This window comes from Dermacentor albipictus, unplaced genomic scaffold (genome assembly GCF_038994185.2).
Source record: "Dermacentor albipictus isolate Rhodes 1998 colony unplaced genomic scaffold, USDA_Dalb.pri_finalv2 scaffold_16, whole genome shotgun sequence".
NCBI classification, from domain to species: Eukaryota; Metazoa; Arthropoda; class Arachnida; order Ixodida; family Ixodidae; genus Dermacentor; species Dermacentor albipictus.
This window is the reverse complement of record NW_027225570.1, coordinates 5285240-5298963: the sequence shown is the minus strand read 5'-3', so window position 1 is coordinate 5298963 and position 13724 is coordinate 5285240. Positions and strand designations below refer to the sequence as shown.

General features: G+C 47.1%; 2 protein-coding genes across 5 annotated transcripts in view; one reads left to right on the top strand and one right to left on the bottom strand.

Moving 5' to 3' along the window:
- The window catches only part of LOC135920498 (uncharacterized), a 166260-nt gene that overhangs the window by 27836 nt on the left and 124700 nt on the right, over positions 1 to 13724 (top strand). The gene's annotated exons all lie outside the window — the stretch shown is intronic.
- Positions 1 to 13724, bottom strand: part of LOC135920499 (methylthioribose-1-phosphate isomerase) — a 199286-nt gene that overhangs the window by 137999 nt on the left and 47563 nt on the right. Inside the window, exon 1 of one of the 3 annotated variants that reach the window (XM_065454776.2) lies at positions 6716 to 7024. The exons of the other annotated variants lie outside the window; for them this stretch is intronic. The gene's annotated coding sequence lies outside the window, so the exon portion shown is untranslated. Of the gene's footprint in view, positions 1 to 6715; positions 7025 to 13724 lie in introns of those variants that run through there. 3 annotated transcript variants of the gene reach the window in all.

The following is a 13724-nucleotide window of genomic DNA, read 5'->3' as shown; positions in this document are numbered from 1 at the left end:
AAAGATGGCGTTTTGAGCAGTACTTGCACTTAAGCCATGCTGCATTGTGGCACTTTCGTGCAAGGTGTCAGTCTCTGCCGTACTTTAAAACAAGTTCTTTGCCGTTAGTCTGCATCTAATCTTGTCGGCTGACATTGTGACATGGCAATCCTTTATGGCGTGGTCACATTGATTGCACAGTACATAGCAGGGATGGTCGTTCTATGCAGATCCTACAACCAGCGCTAATGCTGACGGTACCAGTTGTGGTAGACAAGGTTGGCATCACTCGCGCGGATGTTTTTCGGTAGGGACCTTGAATGGGAGACCTGGCTCTATTTTCTGCTTTTGGCTTGCTCCTGCAGGAACTTCATGACCTTATGCACCGCCTCTTGCTGTGAACTTGGAGTAACTCTATCGTCAGCCTCAGACTCCTTTGTGCATTGACGGTTTAGCATGGTGATTGATATCTTTGCAGAGACTGTTTTAGGCTTGTAGCGCAGCTCAGAAAGAGCAAAAAAGGAAGGAGGTAGGTGTAATCAAAGGGAACGGAAAGCAGAGTGAGTGCTAACTTCCAACTTCAGGCCTAAAACAGTCGTGACATACCAACTCGCCCAAACTGCCACGCTTTTGACTTTGCGGAGAGATTGCTAAGGACATGAAGCATGACCGCATATTCAGATGCTCGAACCCTCAAGCTGTTGAGGCAGCTTGTGCAAAAGTGCAACTCTTCGTAGTGTTCCCACAGCTGTGATACCTAAGAAGGGCAATCGACAGGTGCGATGGCAAACAAACTGTAAACATGGTCGCCAACGAGGGCGGTATGACGGCCAAACCTCTCTAGAGCATTTTCACCGCTACCGTGTAGTTCGCTTCTGCCAGGCGCACACGTTCGATTTCCTGTTTTGCTGTTCAGATTGTCGCAATCTGCCTAGGTTCGTGAACGAGGGAGGGCTCAAGGCACCCTCCGTTAGACAGACGCTCCGCAGTGTTGTGGTGATGAACGATGACTGACCAACAAGCAGCTGTGCTCGTCGGTATATATTGGTGCCGTGGCCAATGTAGCCCACCGAGCCTGGCAGGCCAAGATTATACTCAAGGGGACGTCACATACTTGTTACACCAGTTAAAGGAACACTAAAGATTACTATGAAGTCAAGTTAAAGTGATAAAGCAATGCTGTAGAACATCTAAGCGTCAGTATAATCGTGAACAGAGCTTTAGTAACCGAGAAATTGAGGTAAATGCATGACACGATTTGAGACCCCGCAGCGACATTCCGGTACTAGCCCGATGACGAAGGCACTCATCATAATTTATGTCACTAGTACTCAACTACTTGTATTAAAAAGATCATTTCATTAGATTATAAGACGGAAGAAAATGTTACTTGTCTGCTTCTGTTCGATTCTAAGAAAAAATAAAATTTTGATGTTACCCTTCAGTATAGTATAGGTGGTCGAAAGGTTTCGTTTTCGCTCAACTCTGCGCCTCGCGCGCTTTATAGTTTCAGTCTGTTTCAGTTATTTCGTTATCGCATCGTGCTGCGCTGGTTCTGCTGCCTCGCGAAACTTGCATTTGGAACAAGCAGTGAGAGTGCCACGTCCATGTGATGTCGTGGGATGCGCGAACGATCCACGGAACTTGGCCAAGGGCAGTTGCAGCGGCGAATCCAACGTTACTTATCACTGTGTGCCAACAACTTAACTGATCGAAGTGGTTAAGTGCCGTACCTCTGCCACAGTACATCGGCAAAGAGCCGAAAAATCGCATAGTGTGCTCGTTGCACTCTTGTTCAAAGAATTACAAGTTAAATGCCGACTTACTGAAGCCGTGTGGAGTGCCTTTCAAAGCAATGCTTTCCCGTAGCACTGTTCCGTCGGTCTTGCCTGCATTATCCCAAGCGCAAGAATAACTGCAGGTCGAAGACTGGGCGGTGAGTGCGGCATTTGGTTGTCATGAAGGAAAAGCTACAGATGTGCGAATATGTACAGCCATGACGTAAGTTGCCGTCGTAGTAGTACGCAACAACGCCGGCAGCGCGGGTCCTCAGCAGCAGGTCACATTCATCAGTGCTTAAATCGCTAAAGTCGAGCCCAGCATCGCGAGCCAATGTGTCGTTGTCAGGGTCATCCACTGCAACGAGCGTCAAAGTTGCCATCATAAAATAAAGAACCAGCTTATCGTTGCACGCTTTCCCTTCCGCTAGCCACCATGGGCCAAATCTTATAACGGTTCGGAACACGAACCGTTCGCTTCGCCGCTTACGTCACTAAATGTGCCACTCCCAAGCCGGTGGTGGAAGAAGAGAAGGGCGCGACCATAGATGAAAGGGTTCCACCTCTGAAGTGTACGTCATTACATGACGAGCTAACCGAAGAATTGCAGAATGTTTCTGCTTGCTAAATAAATGTAAAATATAAATTAAATATTATACACCAAGTTCTGAAGTATAAACGTGTGGTGCCGGGCGTTTAAGCAATGCAGAAGTAATTTATTAATGCCATTCTTTTTCATTCTCAGCTGACAGGCGGTATCGCAAGCGTAAATGAGTTGGCAGAGCGCAGCGCTATGTCATCCGCTACCAGGAGCTAGCAAGATGTGCGCAACAGGAACACACTGCCAGCACTTCTTAAGTAGCGAGCGCGACAAAACCGCAAACTGGTTCTTGGGGACATCTTTACTAGCCGATGACTATATAAAATATAAATTTTCCTTCGTCATCAGCTCGGACAAGACTTGCTTGCCGCCGCGCTGCCGCTATTCCTGCGATCTGCTCCACAGCCCATCACGTGATAGAAGCAATGGAACTTGAAGTCGAACATTACGATATACGGGCCCTACACTGCCTGCGCGAAGTAAAATCGAAGAGTGTGGTGCTGAAAGTGCGCGCTGTGCCGTGAAATTGAGGAACAAAGCGTGGCACTCCCGAACTAGAGAAAAAAGGGCAGCCAAATAAGAAATCTACATGATATCTTCCCACCCTGACTGTATTGTTTTATCAGCCGAACGAAGGAAGTGCTGAAGCAGCCTAGGTTGACCCCTGCTGATTGCTGAACGGCAATCTGCGAGCTATTCATGCTGGCGATAGCACTGGGAATTCGATCTCACCATGCAAATATCTCCTTGGCATTGCATGGCTTTGAAGCGGAGGTCACGGGAAAGCTGACCCAGCCCTTCTACCGGCCAACACAGTAATTGCGAGAGCAACTTTGTGGACAATGTCGGCAGCAGAGATCTAGGCCATTCCAATGAATGCTTCGCCGCCAACTGACCTCTGGGAGCTGCAGGCCGGTGGCGATGAACCGCAGCGCGCAATATTCCTTCCTCTGCGTGGAATGACCACTGGTACTCTTGCACTCGAGTCTCCTCCATTTGATAGCGTAGCCTGCAAAAGGTCTACTTAGGAAAGCCGGCAAGGGCGGTGCAACTCATTATTCGTCACTTCTTCGAACGCGTATCGCACTTCCAGCCGTAGTCAACACTGAAAGAGCAACGGCAAGCGGACGATGAAGGCAAGTAATATATCCTTGGAGGCAACCAACGTACGTGCTCGTGACGCCCGCGTGTCTCTGGAGTCGCGCGACCAGGGTCGCAACCCAACAGCCCAGCCATCGCAATGGAACCCAAAGCGGACAACCTCTTTGCCGGTTCCTACGACCGGTTCGCTTTGAAGATGATTGACAGATGTGTGACGTATTCATAAATTGCGATACCACCCCGCTGCCTCTGACGACCTGTGACGTAACCAAAATTTTGGCCGTTCAGGTGAGGCCAAACGAACGGTTCCCCAGCCGAACCGTTATAAGACTCGGCCCATAGTTCCGCTTTCGCGCTATTGTCGGCTCTGTCTTGGCTCTGTTTCTGGCCGTGCATTTGTGTTTTACGCAGAAAAGCCGTAGCGGCGTCTGCGGGTGCTGTTTTACTCACGGACAGCGCAACATCACTATGAGACCATGACGTCACCACTCTTCGATCGAAGGGCGGGCGATTTGAACTGCGCTAGAGGTACACGGATGCTTCAGAACGCATTTTCTCTCAAAATAAGTCTCTGCTTCGCATGGAACAAGCGTTTCGAGGTTTCAACAGTCCACATTAATTTAATATTAACCTTTAGTGCCACTTTAAGTATGATCTTGAATACGAAAACTCCATGTTGGACAGTTTGCGATTGTTATGGATTGTGGCCTCAAAATGTTCTCAGAAGCCCTGCCACTCACAAAGTTCACTGGAGAAAAGGGCTCCCTGTAGTTTCGGGAGGATAACTCGTATCACTGCTCGGGAACTTGCTTGAGCGGAGATGCCTTGGGTGGCGGATTTGCTCACAATGCTCTGGGTAGCACTGTCTTTGGGCCTTGCAGCAGAATTCAGGAAAGCAGACCCGGCTCATGGCGTCGCGAATCTTGCCTTGGTACTCCAGAGCTTCAGTGGCTTCCGCCTCATACTCGTCACCATCATTTGAGGTCAGCAGTCTTCTTGTTGAGCGCTGCAAGTGCCGAGTCTTTGACCTGCAGATCATCGAAATAACTTGTAGGTCGGAGAGTGAAGCATGCTCAACTTGTAGTGCTTCAGTGGTGGACAAGACGAGTTTTGTAGCAGTACCTCAAAGTAAACGTCTCCTGCATTGCAGTTGATCCATTGTCGGTGTAGGACACCAGTCTTCTCCCGGGTTTCACAGCACCAAAAACTATGTTGAAGACCGAGACTTAAATCCGTCAGATGCGGTTTATTAATCGAACTGCTAAGATGCTGCTGGCACGAGCCCTTGCCTCACGGATTCTTAACATCTTCGTTTTCTTCAATTTTTGTCATCCTCTGCTGGCAGAATCACAAAACTATTGCCAGCAACTCATGCTCATTAGCTAGCTGTGGCCACCTCACCAATTCCAGCAGAAATCCAGGGAAAACACGGGGAAGGCAGGAGATGGAAATTCAAGACAAGGAGCAAAACGAGAATAAGGTAAAACCAAGAGCCAACGTTTTGACAAGTGACTTGTCTTTTTCGAGGTGACATATGCTTTCTTTGGCACAGTATATATAGGTAGGGTTTTTCTAAAGGGGAGAGGGGGTAACGGGGTGGGCGAGGGAATGACCTAAGGTGTGTTAGTAGCAAAGGTGTACAATTGAAAAGAAAGGTGTGTTATTCAACGTCGGTGGAGGAATGTGAGGAAGCATTGTGTGTCAGCCAGCCGTATGTTTTTTTCGTGGAGGAGGCCTGGACAACGGGGGGAGGGATTATCTGCTTCGCTGTCAATGAGCTATCAATTTCTCTGGAAGAGGGAATAAAAGAAGTGGTGCTCACGGAAAAAAATTACTACTACTAACTATATATTACTCGTCATGCCTCGTCCTGTCCACTCTCTTCGTTCTCGTCTTTGTGCACTTTTACAGTTTCAAGATGCAAGTAAACCAACTAGCCTAGTTGTCCATTCTGTTACATTACTAACTTGCTCTAGTCAGCATGCTGACTAGAGCAAGTTAGTAATGCTGTCCTAGCAATAATACGTTATATGGTGGGGTCTCTGCATTTTGCCATCTTCACTGGTGGGCAGGCAAATTCTATAGCGCAAGACGCTGTGTAGAATATAATCAACTGCATGGCATTTATCTAACCACTTCACTAATGATTCTTTTCTCAAGATTTCAACATGTAGGTTGATTCTGCATAATCTTAAACTGAAGCTCTGTTTACCTACATCCCCGGGCTTGCTTTGCTGTAGGGTCGGTCACTTCTCACCTTATATATATGTAGGTATAAATACAAATGTTACGCAACTACATGAGCAGAGTGGAAAGGAAATGGTAGGCATGGAGTGGCTTGTATAACCCATTTGTGTTTGACCAAGAATATTCCCACCTTTGTTCTGCGTAAGTAAAACAACCAAACTTCCTGCGTAAAACCTGGACATATAATGTTGGCCCACAGGCAACTCTAAAGAAAATATTTTTTTAATGGAACAGTTAATTAGATATATTTAACGGATTGCTTGATTTGCATTATTTTCTTTCATTTAGCCACTCAAGTCTGTCGCATTGGGTATGGGCCCCTTCTTGGCCAGTCCGGAGAATGGGCATGTCTTGCTACGATTCCCGCATAACATTCATCAATCACGAAACTAAATAAAACCAAACCAGTCTTTGTACAGCATCAAATAGGTACCACCATTTGTGAAAGCATCACCTCACATAGATTCCAAATTGTGAGTTGGGTCTGCATTTTTTTTTCTTCTTTAATTGTGCAAACTTTATTAACAATTAAGGCTTGTTAGAGAGAGATAATTTACAAGAAAGTCAGAAAGGTCGGCCTGGGCTAGCATGCTCTGGCCTGGTACTGTCCTTTACCTGATGCTTCTGTTCTGCCACAATGATTTTCATCATGCGCCGAAAAGTCGTACCACCTTATGTTACAAAAGACAAGAGGCCAGCCTATCTGCATAGGTAATTGTTAAACCTCTTGAACAGCAAGCTATCATGTAAGAATACGCGTTTATCATTTATCTCGGGGGCATCGCAAACGCCGCTCGCATGGCTGAAGCATTATTGACACGCCCTCCTCGGTGCCGCATTTGCAGTTTGGCGATTCGCAGCGAAGTGCGTCCGTAGTGAACGAGCCAGCCAACCGGCGCGTGCAGCAGCACGCGTACACGCGCAACCGGCGCGCCCGCACCATGCGTGCAAATGAACCCCCGCACATGCAGTGCCGTTATTTCCCGCAGAGCCGGCCACCTAAACTCACCGAACAAAACAGCGATGACTCGAGCGTGTTCAGTTGGTTGCCACACGACACCCACTGATTTGGCGCGATTTGCTGGGCGGACTGCGATAGTGAATGGGCGCCCACAAAGAAGAGAACACGCGCCACCAACTTTGAGACGGGAAACTGCTAGCACAGCGAATAGCGGTGGCGCTACGCATCCGCCGGTCTGCCCGGCCACATGCTGCCTCTGATAAACGTACGGAAAACGCCTTGCAGCACATTTTTCTACTGCGGCTCCCGCACAGTTAGCTGCAGTCAGATTTCGTCATGCCGCGCTCGAAATGTATTTGTTTCTCGACAACCCGCTCACTTGCAAACGTGATTGCACTGCTGGGACCACTGCCCGATGCTGCGACGCATAACTTCACAGAACCATATCGAAAACGGTCAGTGGAGTTCATTCAATGGCAGAACTAACACAACTGCACACAGAAGCGGAATTACGTAACAGTGCGGCCATGTGGTGCGGCATGCAGCCGATGTCGCTTGCAGATCTCTTTTGTTTGTTGAAAGCGCTTCACCAGTGCCTCCTCTATAAAAATCTGGCTTCACCTTCGTTTCGATTCTGACTTTTAACACTTTTATACAAACCAAAATTATTTCGAATTCACAAATAGCTTTGTATTTCTAGAATGTAATGTACTCAATGAATGATTTAGTACTGTTATGTAATGTGAAACCATGGATCATGTTATGGTGTACGGAATAGGGCAGTTTATCGTCCGTACAGAAAAACAATGGGAGAACCAAGAGGGCGTTTCTGCGATGACGCCACCAGCAGAGCGCTGCGGTCGACCGGCGTGCTTAACGCGCGAAATTTAAACATGCTGCGCAACACTTTCTGCGTTTATAAACTAAAACGCTCTCAAAACACAACTGAAATTCTTATAATTTGCAAAAATTAAATGATATGAACTGTTAAGATACATCAATAACGCCGTCTATGCTTCCACGTTTTCAACGACGGATCATGCAGTGTTCCTGATCGTCTGCTCAGCCAATGGCTCAGCGTTTCGGTTGCAGAAAACACACTCGTCAGCTCGTTCCGCTCGGTAAGCACGCATGTGTTTAGTATTTCGAAATACACGAGGATGACAAGCCCGGCAAGAGCACCTCCATTGTGCCTTGTCGGTTGCACGGGATTCCTTTAATTTTGTATCAGCCAGAAAAGAATTGGGCCACAGGTCCGACGTTTGCCCGAAGGGCGAAGACCAGAAAAAATACCGCAGATGTGGCATGCTCACACCATCGGAGGATCATCAATGTGATCCCAAGTGCGCCATCTGTGGTGGGGCACACCAAACGGCAGACCGCAAGCGCAAACAGCGCTTCCAGGTGCCATACATCGTGCGCCAAAGACGGCGGCGCCGCAGGCGCGCACAGCGGGCGGCAAGACCGCGTGGCTTTGACACAACTAGCGGCGGAGAAGCAATGGCGGGAGAGAAACCCTTCTACTCTCCCCACCGCAACATATCGGCATCGAGAGGACGCTCCCGATCCAGTGGGCGATCCAGCAGATCGCGCTCTCGCTCCAGAGGGCGCGGCAATAGCAGCAGACGCTCCCGTTCGAGAGGACGGTCGGGTTCCAGGGTCCGAATCCAGGAACCAATGTCCTGGGCGGACAAGGCCAGGATGAACACCCCAAGCGGCAAAAAGATAACACAGGGCATCTCGCTGGAGCATAAAAGAGAGCAATCTGAGATTATAATGCTTAAGAAGGAAAATGCAGAGCTAAAAGAGGCATTACGAACGCTGAGGGCTGAGTTCGAGCTCTTCCGTAACTCGCGTGAACCCCGCGAAGTAGCCTTACCCATCCCAGTTCAAGCAGAAGGGTCGAATAAGCGCAAAGCTACCCCCCCCCCCCCCTCCGCGACCACCGAAAGAGAGCCAATGCAAACTGACGAGTCCCCCGCTCAGGACCCTAAGCCAGAGCCAGACATACTCGCGTCCTTGAAGATAATTGAGGAATCGCTCACGCACATGAGAGAGGCCTTAGCTATTAAATCTAGCACTGTCGAGCATATGGACAGTATACATCTCCCACCTAACACGTAGAGTTGGCATCCTCGAGTCTAAAATGAAAATGATAGACTCTAGCAAAATCAAAATCATCACCACTGGCACCATTGCAAAAGCTAAGAAAGCACAGCAGGATCCCGATAACACGAGTACCCTGCAGGCTCTGCTAGTTCAGTAGAAATCAAAATGGCAGGGCAAACCGGAAACCTAATTATCTGGCAGTGGAATTGCGCCAGCTTCTCAAGGCGCAAGGCTGCTCTATTACAGCTCATCAAAGCGCAAGCGATAATGCCGCACGTGCTGCTCTTGCAAGAAACACTTAGTGAGAAGGTAAATTTATCGGGCTACCGTTCGGTTAGCCATAAAGGAGAAAATGGCAGAGGTATCGCCACATTCGTCAGGAAAGACACCTCTTTTCAGGAGCACGAAGTCAAAATTTGTAACTCGGATAAGAAATCCGGTCTCGAGGCACAGTTAATTGAAATCGTCCCCCACGGAAAAATCCGATGTAACATTTTCATTCTCAACTTGTACAGCTCTCCTTCCGCTCATAAGCATAATCTCCGCTCACTACTAAATAGGGTCTTGTCGTGCTGCTTCATCGGCTGCTGTGTTGCCAGGAATGTCACAATGCCCTGGTATCCACTGGAATGCTATTGCATGTTTCGCTTCGCTTGCCTTTGTGAGGTTTTTAAGTGTTTCATATATTATACTGTCACTGAATGTTTTCCCCTTTGTGTTGCAGAGTGATGTTAGAGCCGCCTGTGAATCACTGAAAACTACCCATTTTTGGGCATCTCTTACTGACAATATAAATTTTATCGCAGCTAGGATTGCGAACAGTTCAGCCGTTGTAGACGAAGTCGCACGAGTTAACAAATTATTCTTGTTTGTTGAGGTGTGGTATAATGAATGATGAAGTTGAAGAGGTTGCTGTACTGGAGCCATCTGTATAGACGTGTGTGTATCCTGAATACCGCATATATATCTGGTACAGCGCTAGTTGTTGAGCAGCTCGAATGAACATGTCTCTTTTGCTGAATATCCCATCTACTGACAATTCGATTTTTGGAACTGTAAGCAGCCATGGAGGATATTCGATGTCTGAGTTCCAAAATTCATTTCTTGGCAATATGTGAAGATTTTCTTGAATTTCTATGTGAACATAACTTCTATCTCGTTTCATTATGTCTAGAGCCAATGGGTGGTTTTTATGCTGGGTTTGAAGACGGAAATAATGCCGGCATGTTTCTGTAGTTCGCATAACTGGAAATGGTGATTGGCGAGCCTCAGCTATTACAAGAGAACTAGAAGTCGCTCGTGGAACTCCTAGACATAGGCGTAGTCCTCTAGCTAAAGTCTTTGAAGTCGCTCTTCTGAAGTGTGGGAAAGTCCGTGTACCATGATGTGCCTGCAAGTCTGCGAAGTACAGTCACTACGGCATTGACCTCGTTTTCGAGTTTCTTTATGTGGGGTGCCCAGGATAGCTGCCTATCAAGTATTATGCCTAGAAATCGATGCTGTGTGACAATCATTAGAGGGTGTCCTTCCAGATTAAGAGTGAAATTTTTTAACTGCCTTCGAGTGAAGGGCAATACAGCTGTCTTTGCGTGTGATAGTACCATTCCTCTCTCTCTCAAAAATTTGTTGATTATATTCATGCCGTCTTGCAGTGCCATTTGAAGTAGTTGAGCATTAGACCCAGATGTCCAAATACACACATCATCTGCATGCAGTGAAAATTTTAATTGTGATGGAAGCCTTCTTGGTAAATCAGCCATGACGCAGTTAAAAAGGAAGGGGCTGAGTACGCTTCCCTGTGGTACTCCCTGTTTGACAACATGTTCAGCACTCTTTCCTTCACCCGTCTGAACAAAGATTTTGCGACCTGATAGAAATTCAGAAATCCATCGCAAGGACCTACCAGACAGACCAAGTTCCAACATGCTTAGCAAAACATGAACGTGACTAACAGTGTCAAATGCCCTCTTGATGTCTAGGAATACTGATATAGTCATGTTCCCACGTGCACGCTCGTGCTCCACACAGGGTACTATATCTAATATTGCATCCATTGTGCGTCTATGTTTTCTAAAACCTACTAAGTAGTTGGACAGCGCATTCGTTTCATTACATCACCATTGAAGTCGCGCATCAATCATTTTCTCCATTACTTTGCATAAACAACTTCTCAACTAACAGGGCGGAAGGATTCAAGGCACAAAAGCGTCTTACCAGGTTTTAAAATTGGTATGATTCGAGCGACTTTCCAAGAGTCAAGTACAGTTTCCTCCATCCATAAGTTATTATAGATGTCTAACAGAGCATTTATACCTGTCGGTCCGAAGTTTCCTAGCATATTGTACGTAATGCCGTCCGGCCCAGCAGCGGACTTTTGGCGACATGATGCAATTGCACATTGAAGCTTGCTTAATGTGAAAGTATGATCTAATTGAGGATGTTGGGCCCAGTAGCAAGCAGTAATTTTGCGCTTAGCCAACACTACTGAAATATCAAATTCTCCACATTGCGATGAAAAAGCAGGTCTGGAAATAAGCTCACAAAAGTCATCTGCAACTATTATTTCACACGTGTCCCGTGCTACAGCGAGAGCACGAAATGGGAAGCTCTGTGTTACAGGTCCGCTTAAAGAACGAATTACTAGAAAAATTCGTGGGACAGCCGTGTGAGGAGACAGCGTGCCGCAGAAGTCGCGCCAGCGCCGTTTACCTAGATTTTCCATTCGTCTGCGCATTACATTGTGTATTTCCTGAGCATTTCTGTATGCTTCTAAACTTCCGCTCCGTCGGTAAGCTCTTTCGGATCGGCGTCGGATGGCTCTTAGGTGTTCATATTCTCCGTCAACTGCAGCATAATCTTTTGGAATTGGGACCTTCCTTGTGCATATGTTCATATTGTCCTGCAAAAATTCTGTAAATTTTTCCACTGTTGCATGTTGATTAATTTGATCCGTTAGGCGGTACCGAAAAGCTTGCCAGTTGGTTAGTCTGTTGTAACGCCTGATATCACAGTGCATGCTAGGGTGGTTAACAAGTATGGGAAAATGATCACTTCCGCGCGTTTTCATATCTGTTGTCCATCCCACACCATTCACTAGATCATGTGAACACAGGGTAACATCTATGCAGCTTGAGTAATTATATCCACGAAGGAATGTTGGCGACCCATCGTTTAAAACAGTCAAGTTGCATTTATCTATGGTGCACTCTATAACGTTACCCCGTGCATCACAATGATCACTGCCCCAGATGATGTCGTATGCATTGAAGTCGCCACACATAAATACATTAGAATGAGCTATCTTGAAGATATCCACTAGCGCTTCTACTGAAATCCGGTTTGAAGGTTGTAGATATAGATTAATCACTGTTATACAGAGCTTGCCAAAGGATACTTTACATGCGATGAATTCCGGGAAGTCTGAATCACTGGACTGAATTTGATAAGATGGTAGGTCCTTTCTGACGCACAGGAGCACTCTGCTCACAGCACCTTGACGAGAAGTCTTGTATATCACATAATTTGAGAGGCGAAAGTCGTCATTGATTCCCGCCTTTTGAATACAAAGTATTGGGAAGTTGTATTGCACAAGCAGTTTACGAAAGTCAGCACACTTCCTTCGAAGACTGTTGGCATTCCACTGAAATATGGAGACAGTTTTGTAGTGGTTATTCATGTAGTGCCTGCCGCAGTTTGGGCCCGGATTGTTGACACATTAGTGCTTCTAGAGGCAACAAGGCTTTCACTTCTGGTAGGTTGTTTGCTTCCGGCAGAGCAGATAGGATTGCCTTAAGAGCTGCGAAAAGCATTGGCAAAATCAGTTGTGTCACCGATGCTGTGGTATGCTCGCTATTAGCTGGTGTTACTTCTGCAGTAGATGAGTAAGGTCGCTGAGAGGAATGTGTGCGAGTACTGGAGCTTTCTTGTGTATTACTTTCTGCCTGTTGTCGTCTGGGTTTCCGTAGTACTGATGCATAAGACTGGGAACTTGACTGTGATCCTCTTGATTGGTCTCTTGATTGCACTGTTGGTTGTTCTCTAGAGGAGGAATAGCTTGTCGGTGCTCTTGGCTGTGGTGGTTCCGGTGCCCGCTGAGGTGGGTGATCTGGCACTGGATGAACAATCTCAAGGTTTCGGGCGGGTTCATTGCGTCGCGGTTGTCTTCCATGGATGAGTTCATGTCGACGCATTTGTGCCGCTGCTTTTTTCTGAGGACAGCCTGAGAAGGAGGCGGCATGGTTCCCCGCACAGTTTGCACATTTAGGTTGAAGAACTGACTTGCACTCCTTGTGGTCATGATCTTCTGAGCAGATTTTGCATCGACGTGTGCTACGGCAGGTTTTCGCCATGTGCCCAAATCTCTGGCAATTATAGCAGCGAAGCGCTGGTCCTAGGTATTCCTCGACAGGGTGACTAGTGAAACCCAAGTAAATTCTTCCTGGAATAGGGCGATCGTCTCTGAAAGTCAGAATTACCGTGTGAAGTGGATGTGACTGTACTGCTCCATCTTCTTGGTGGGAATACCTTATCTGTCTGCGTGCCGATATAACTCCTGCGGCTTTCAAGAAGTCTAGGAGTTGTTCGTCTGTATACTGCAGAGGCACATGCTTTACTTTGCCAACGTTTCGCGTGTATGACTCTGGGATGAAGGGCTTGACTTCCAGGCCGCCTACACTTGAGAGCATCAAAAGGCGTTTCGCCGACGCTAAGGAAGCAAGCTGACACTGAAACTTCCACCTCTGTTCGTCCTGAAAGTCTGTACTTTTTCTTTGGCAGCGGAAACTATTTCGGCAGACACTCGGTTTGGATTTACTTGCCAAAAAGTAGTACCTTCACTTGGGCGAAAGACAACCGAAATGCCTTCGGCTCGCTTTTTCTTGTACGTGACCAAAGTAAATGGTGCGTCTTCACCCATTTCTTCTTCGTCACTTAACTCATAATTCGATGT